Below are 8,205 nucleotides of genomic sequence, written 5' to 3'. Positions count from 1 at the left end.
TTTATATCCCGCCTCGCTACAAAATACAATCGAGGCGGCTTACAAGATTAAAATATACTGACCAAACCGTCAACCCACCCACTCCTTAAAATACAATTAAACAATGTAGAATTTAAACATAAAACATATTTAAAAACAATACAATAGCTGTGGTGAAGTCAGAGGTCAGCAATTAGATTTTCCTTCTGTTAGCTGGAGAACTATTCAGGAAAGGCCTGCTGGAAGAGATCCGTCTTTATACCTTTTTAAAAGCTATTTAGAGTGGTAATGTGACGGATCTCGTCCGGCAGGCCATTCCACAGTCTGGAAGCAACAGCTGAGAAGGTCCTCTGGGAGGTCATAGACAGCCTTGTTTTACAAGGCTGTAACAATTTTCCCCAGATGATCTAAGTGTGCGGGGAGGATTATATGGAAGGAGGTGGTCCCGAAGATAGGTTGGACCCAAGCCATTGAGGGTTTTAAAGGTGATCACCAACACCTTGTACTGGGCCCGGAAACTGATGGGCAGCCAGTGGAGTGATCTTAAGATCGGTGTTACTATATGGTCTCTTCTTGATGTACCAGAGACCAATCTGGCTGCCATGTTCTGAACTAATTGAAGTTTCCGGACCAAGCGCAAGGGTAGCCACATGTAGAGTGCATTGCAGAAATCAAGGTGTGAGGTTACCAGTGCATGTACTACAGTCTCAAGGCCCCTGACTTCCAGGAAAGGGCGCAGCTGGCGTATCAGCCAAAGCTGATAACAGGCACTCCTGACCGTTGCATTCACCTGATTTGTCATGTGAAGCAACAAATCTAAGAGCACCCCCAGACTGCAAACACAGTCCTTTGAGGAGAGTGTGACCCCTTCTAGTACGGGAGGTTGTATCCCAATGCCTGGGTTCGGAGCCGATACAGTAAGTACCTCCGTTTTGTCTGGATTCAGCTTCAGTTTGTTTTCCCTCATCCAATCCATTACTGCTTTAAGACAATCATTGAGAAGCGAGACACCATCTGAAGTCAAAGCTGAGGACCGAGGCATGGAGAAATATATCTGGTTGTCATCAGCATACTGATTACACCCCGCCCCATGCCTCCGGATGATCTCTCCCAGCGGCTTCATGTAGATGTTGAAAAGCATCGGGGACAGGATGGCGCCTTGTGGGATGCCACAGTTAAGCTATTTCCTTGCTGAGCAACTGTCCCTGAGTACCACCCTCTAGAATCTGCCCAAGAGGAAGGAACGGAACCACTGAAGCACAGTGCCTCCTATTCCTAACCTTCTCAGGCAATTCAAGAAGGTGTCATGATCTATAGTGTCAGACGCCACTGAGAGGTCCAGTAGCACCAGCAGGGTCACACTACCCCTGTCGATGCCCAGACGAAGGTCATCAGCCAGAGCAACCATGGCAGTCTCTACCCCAAATCCCATCCTAAAGCCAGTTTAAAATGGATCAAGATAATTGGTTTCATCCAAGACAGCTTGAAGTTGAAGAGCAACCGCTCTCTCGATCACCTTGCTCAGGAATGGCAGTAAAGAGACCGGCCTGTAGTTCTTCATATCCAGGGGGTCGAGGGAGGGTTTTTCCAGGAGCGGCCTAACTGCCGCTTCCTTCACACAAGATGGAACATGACCCTCCCTGAGTGACGCATTGATGATGTCCTCAAGGCGTCTCGCCCCTGGACGGCCAGCCACGAAGGGCAAGGGTCGAGAGGGCAAGTTGTTTTCCTCAGACTACCAAGGAGCTTGTCCATGTCATCAGTACTTACAGATTGAAGTTGATCCAGTAAAACCACATGAACGGAATTGTTAGACACCTCATCAGTTGATTCTGTTATAACTCCGGCGTCCAAGTCGGCTCTTATCTGAGAGATTTTATCTGCAAAAAGTAGTTGTTAAATGCATCAGAGCAGGCTGTTGTCGGGTTAAATAAAGGGTTCTGCACAGGTGGAACCTATGTCAGTTCCCTCACCACCCTAAACAGCTCTGCTGGATGGGACTCTGCAGATGCAGTACATGCAGAGGAGAAGGCTCTCTGCGCTGCACGTATTGCTTCTCTATAGGAACAAAGAAAGTTCCTATGACGAGTCCTGTCAGATGAGAGTTGAGTTTTTCACCAGACGCGCTCTAGTCGTTGTCCAACCCGCTTCATCTTTCTGAGTTCTTCTGTATGCCATGGACGACAGTTTGAAGCAGACTGGCAAGGATGCTCGGGAGCGATTGTGTCGATAGCCTTGGTAAGATCGTTGTTCCAGGTATTAACCAAAGTTTCGACAGAATCACTGACATTACCAACCAATGAACCCTCCAAGGCTTTCTGGAATCCAATTGGTTCCATTAGCCTTCGAGGGCGGACCCCATTCTAATGGATCCTCCACCCCCGATGGGATGGACAGTGGCTCTGAGTTCAGCCTTGATCAGGAAATGATCCATCCAGGGCCGTGGGGAGGTTTTTATTACCTCCACCCACAGATATTCCTGTTCCATACTAAAGACCGCATCGAGTGTATGACCTGCACAATGAGTAGGCCCGCTGACCAATTGGGATAGGCCCATGTTTGCCATGGATTCCATGAACACCCGAGCCACACCTGTAAGATTTAATAAACTGGTCTCAGATGTTGAAGTCGCCCAGAATTAGAAGTCTGGGCGACTCCAACAGCAACTCTGAGACCAGCTGTGTCAGCTTGGTTAGGGAGTCTGTTAGACAGCGAGGTGGACGGTATACTAGCAGAATCCCCAAACTATACTTGGTCTTCAGGTTTAGGTACATACGCTTGAAGTGGACCATTTTCTGGACAGGTATCATGGTCAAGGTGAGGCCTCTCTACCCCCTCGCCCACCTCCCCTCCCCAAGTTATTGTACTGTCCTCTCCCAACCAGGTCTCGGTAAAACAAGCCAGGTCGGATGCCTCTTCTAGGAGAAGGTCGTAGATGATATAAGTCTTGTTTTTGACCGACCTGGCATTACATAAGAGCAAGGCAAGGTTTTGTGGCATGGTTGGTAAGCTCTCCAATCCATTTTGGGGAACTGAGTGAACTGAAGGCGGGATAGCTTTCAAATATTGTAATGCTATGAGAGCTGTTGATTGTGGCTGAATGAAAGGCTAGGGTCTATGTAATCATTCATTTGTTCTAGCTTGTCCCTCTTACAGTGATCATTCACAAAATTAACTGCTTGTGACTTGATCCTGTTTGATTCTGGAAGGAAAGTCAAACACTAGTTATGTTTTCTCCAGTAGAAAAAGTGTCAGAGAGCCAGCATGCTGTAGAGGTTTGTGTGCTGGACTGTGACTCTGGAGAGCAGGGTTCGATTCCCCATTTGCCCATGAAACCTACTGGGTGACTTTGTGCAAATCACATACTCTCAGCTTTAGGGGAAGGCAATGGTAAACCTTCTCACAACAAATCTTGTCAAGAAAGCACCTACTTGAAGGAACACAACAACAACAACAACAACAACAATTGTTAGTTTATTTCTATATTCTGCTTTCTCCAAAACTGCTAAGCTTACTTATAGCTGTACTGATATGAAGTATTATCAAAATGAATAAGATTTTCTATTAATATAAACAGCTTCAAATCTTTGTTTGAAATCTTAGTGGAAAGAGAATCCTGGCTAATTTAATCATAGCTAATTTCATTGCTCATGTAACACTCAATGTGAGATAAAAGTGAAGAGAATGGAGCAAAAGGAATTTACATTGGAGGCAGACATTTGATGTGTCTAATCGCCAGTTTCTTAATTATGATTAAAGAACTTGTCGACAGCTGAGGCAAACGGAGTGCTGAAGACATGTTTTGAAGCTGGTGTTTGATTCAAGTCTATAGGTTGTTCAGGATTATTTTCCATGATTCTTGTTTCTAATTGGTTCCTCAATGATGAATATGGGAATATTGTACACATCATGTCATCTGAGTGCAGCTCAGCTTCCAAAAACAGGATATCTTTGAGGAGAAATATGTATCTGTGCCACATGTAACTGTATGATATTGAGAGCCCTTTAATTTTGTCAATGAATAACAGAACAGGAGTAGTTTGGTGTTCAGTATATATCCTTATATGTGGTTAAAAGCACACAGGAAAGCTTCCATTGGCGATTACTTTGATTGCAATGTTGTTGACTAGCATTATTGCAGCCTAAAAGTAAATGCTAATAATAATAATAATAATAACAACAACAACAACAACAACAACAACAACAACAACAACACACTGATTGTTCAGAAAATAGCATAAATAGACTTCTTAGGCATGGTCATGCGTTTTCAGTTTGAACTTCTTGGAGGGCAGAACTCCCTACCTCTTTTTAGTTAACTTCAGTTAACTTACGTTTTTTCTGGAAAGTTTTCAAGTACAGACATAAATATCCTATGGGAAAACAGCATTTTACTGCTTCTAGTTGGCTTACTATATGTCAGCCATAGGAGGGCGCCAATACATCAAATACAGTACTGTAATTCTTCATTTTCTAGGTATGTATCCAAAGTATGTGTCATTGTGACTTTAGTGTTATACTATGACTCTAGAGACCAGGGTTCAATTCTCCTTTTGGCTATGAAACCCACTGGGTGACCTTGGGCAAGTCCCATGCTCTCAGCCTCAGAGGGAGGTAGTGGCAAACCTCCTCTGAACAAATCTTGTCAAGAAAACCCCATGATAGGTTCGCCTTAGGGTTGCCATACATCAGAAACGAAGGCACACAACAACAGTAACATCCAAAATATAGTGGTGATTAGCAAGTGATAAATGTTTTAATTGGCAAAATTAAAATATATCATAATTATTATAAACATTAATTGCTATTCATTAAGCAAATTTTTATTAGTACATATTTTCTTAGTTATACATTGATTGTCAATGTATAATTGTTGGCTTGTTATATTTAGTGGTTCTTTGGCATCTCTGTGATTCATAATATCCTCACTCAGAATACCATAACACTAATTGCTTTCATAGAATCATAGAATCGTAGAGTTGGAAGAGACCACTAGGGCCATCTTTGTATGGCATTAATTTGGCTAACAATACTGGTGGCACATGCCCTTTAATATCTTAGTTAACAACAATCTACAACCATTTCTAGGCTCTCTAGGCTCTTTTACTTAGATGTAACATAATAACCTTTTCAGCAATGGTTTGAGGAGAAAACAAGGTGGCCTTTGTGTAATGCTTTACTAAATACTTATCAAATGAAACCAGAATAAAAAATGTAAGTTAAAGTTGCACAAGTATTCATTAAGAGTAGTAAGATAGTAGTAAACCTCTGCCAAATGTGATAATACAGTGATGAAATTTCTGTAAGCGTATTGTCCCAGTGGCGTTGACGATAGTGAAATAATGAAATACCAATACACAAACCAATTCAAATCAAACTGTGATCTGGAACCCTTTTGAAATGCAACAACATGAGCAATTGTTCCCTTTATATGAAAGAGTGTTTCATGGCTATAAAGGGCGTATGGAAGTATAAATTCAATGGTTGTGGTAAAGCATACTAGATTTCTTTTGTATCTAATGTGAACATAATCCAGAATATAATGTTAAAACAACATATATTTTCTATAATGACTTACCCTATTTTTTTTTTAAATGATCTCAAAGCATTGCTTCTGATGTCTATAAAACTGGCACCTAATATCAGCATTCTGTTTCCTTACATTATGATTTTGTGAGAATGCCAGTAAGTGATTGGGACTAATGGCCAAGTATTTATGCCAAGGAAACCACATGCACATGGAAGAGAAAATATAAAATTAAAATGAGCTGCTGGATGTAAAAGTTAAGCGCACAAAAAAGATTCCTCCCTACCCCAGATTTTAGTGTTGTAAAAGGCAGGGTGAGTGAAAAGGAAGAGAAGATTCAGGGAGGAATTGGAGGGCAGAGGATTTGAGCCACCAGAAGCAATGAACTGGTAGTTTGGCATCAAATGATGTTTTTCCATGGTAGATAGGCTTGAAAGATCTGGGAAAAGACCAGAGCAACAAGTATGAATGCCAGCAGGTGAGTAAAGGATTTTCTGTGAAACTTGCAGGAGAGACCCAGTGGTGAACATCTACAATGAAGAATTTAGCAGAATCAGGACATGGTTATTCCCCTTCCTATTGCCACTCTATCAATTTCTCCAAAACTACTGCCATTATGCCAGGGAACCCTCCAGTTATTGGTGGGAGGGGCTGCAGGAGAAGAAAATTCTGCCTGTGCAGCATCAGCATTGCATTTAATTAATAAGTATATTCTTGATATCCCAGTAGCTACAGTGGTGAAGTAGTATTTATTTTTATGTATGTTGATTGAATGTAGTTTAATGTGTTAGTTTGCTATAGCAAATATTGAGTATAAGTGGAATTTTAATAAAAAAGATTTAAAAAACCTAAAAGTGGTGCTTGGTATTAGATTTTGGATCCTTCTCCCTGTATGATTTCTGTTACACTCTTAAAATAGGTCCCAGTTATTCCCAACAAAGAGAATGGAAAATCTGCTGCTCTGCAGTGTCACTCACTGCACTTGGCGATAAGAGAATGTACTGTAACTTTAGGTCTTGCTGTTTCAAGTGACATTGGATATTGGTGCAAGCTGCTCGGTTGTCCAGGTTTCTGCCATTTCTCAGAAGTAACCTGAGCCTATGCCACCCTAGCTCCTTAATCTGAGCAACTTGTAGGTTGAGCTCCTATCTTGAAGCTGGCCAGAGTGTTCAGGGTAGCCATCTTAGCTCTTAATTTAAAAGAATGTTTACTTTAGGAGGTAATTGTAGGAAAGACTGAGGCTGGTGTTAATGTCATATTTGCCCAGATAAGGGATTGATGATGTGTGGCCCTCCAGATGAACTGATGCTCCCAGCAGATATAACCCACATAGTCATCTGTGAGAGATAATAGGTGTTGCAGTCCAAAAACATGGATAGCCACAGGTTACCCATCCCTGTTCTAGATGGATGCTCTGCCTTGATAGGTATGGCCTTAATGAGAAATTTGATTAACACTCTTAACTACTAGAAATAGTAACTGACGTTGGGGGTCTTCAAAAAAGTTTATTTGATACCTCTTCAGTTTGTCTTATGAGTCATCCTTTGGATTGTGTGGGAGTCTATTGAAGTGTGTGGCTGGGAGCATATATAGCCTTCATAGCTGAGAGTGGCCTTTCTCATAATTTGAGATAGTTCATTACTTATAATTATATCTAATTCTTCCTAACATTTCTTTCACAGCAAATTTTAATTTCTTGACTTGTTTCTTTATTTCAATTTATGATGATTATAGCCATCTAGGATCTTGAAAATCTGAGAGAAGTGTCAGTAAATGAAACACCTAGAGTAACAGCTGCTGCTTACTCATTGTTTGACCGGACTTATTTCTCCGTTTAGAATTGATCAAATTTCTTTTTGCTGACTGAGATTCCGAAGCTTGTGCAAAGGGAGCCAAATGTTCAGAATGAGGCCAGTTTGCCATGACTGATGGCCTTGTAATTAATTCAGCAAATAGGAAACAAATCTGATACTGTCAAATAGGATTAACAGCCAATTTAGCCAGCTTGAACTTTTTCTGAAAGCCAAGTTGATAAGGGTCAGTGGGTTTCTTATAGTACCTTGAATGGTCTGATGTTGTCATTTGTATTCTACAATGGTCTTTTAGATTGTTCTTTTCTTTGTGGTGGCGATCTTCTCTAGACTGAATTAAACTGTTGCCATTTCTTCTGTTATTTTCCACCTTCTGCTTTCTGACATTGGTGCAGTTGGATATTCTGGAAACTGACAGAGCCTTCAAGGGTCTTGGTGAACCTTTCTTGGTATTTTAGCTCTGCTTATGAAGTTTACTTTAATCTTTGTCTTCTGAAGTATCAAAATAAGCAGTACAGAATGTATTAAGAATGGTGTACTCTTTTGGGTGCTGCCATTCTTGTTTCTCTGAATTCTTCATCAGCTATTGAGTCTTTCAGATAAGAATGCATTGTAGGTTTCTGGGTATTTTCTGTGTTTTCACACTTGTAGTCCAGGAATCACATTCATTCCATTTATTCTTATCTCTACCATTCTTTTCTACTCACTCTCAATATTTAACTTGCAAGCTCCTTGGGTCAAAGACCAATATTTTGCTGTGCATGTAAAATGCTATGTATTGTTCTTTTAATATTGTTGAGCAATTCTGAGTCCCAGTTCTGGGAAAAGAGCGGGATACTGATGATGATGATGATGATGATGATGATGATGATGATGATGATGATGATG

The 8,205-nt window shown here is 41.1% G+C and overlaps 1 protein-coding gene across 1 annotated transcript in view; it reads left to right on the top strand.

The window, feature by feature from the left end:
• ERC1 (ELKS/RAB6-interacting/CAST family member 1) overlaps nt 1-8,205 on the top strand; it is a 102,286-nt gene that overhangs the window by 52,089 nt on the left and 41,992 nt on the right. The gene's annotated exons all lie outside the window — the stretch shown is intronic.

This window comes from Sceloporus undulatus, chromosome 5, assembly GCF_019175285.1.
Source record: "Sceloporus undulatus isolate JIND9_A2432 ecotype Alabama chromosome 5, SceUnd_v1.1, whole genome shotgun sequence".
NCBI lineage: Eukaryota > Metazoa > Chordata > Lepidosauria > Squamata > Phrynosomatidae > Sceloporus > Sceloporus undulatus.
The sequence above is the reverse complement of the archived record's forward strand: the minus strand, read 5'-3'. Positions and strand labels throughout refer to the sequence as shown.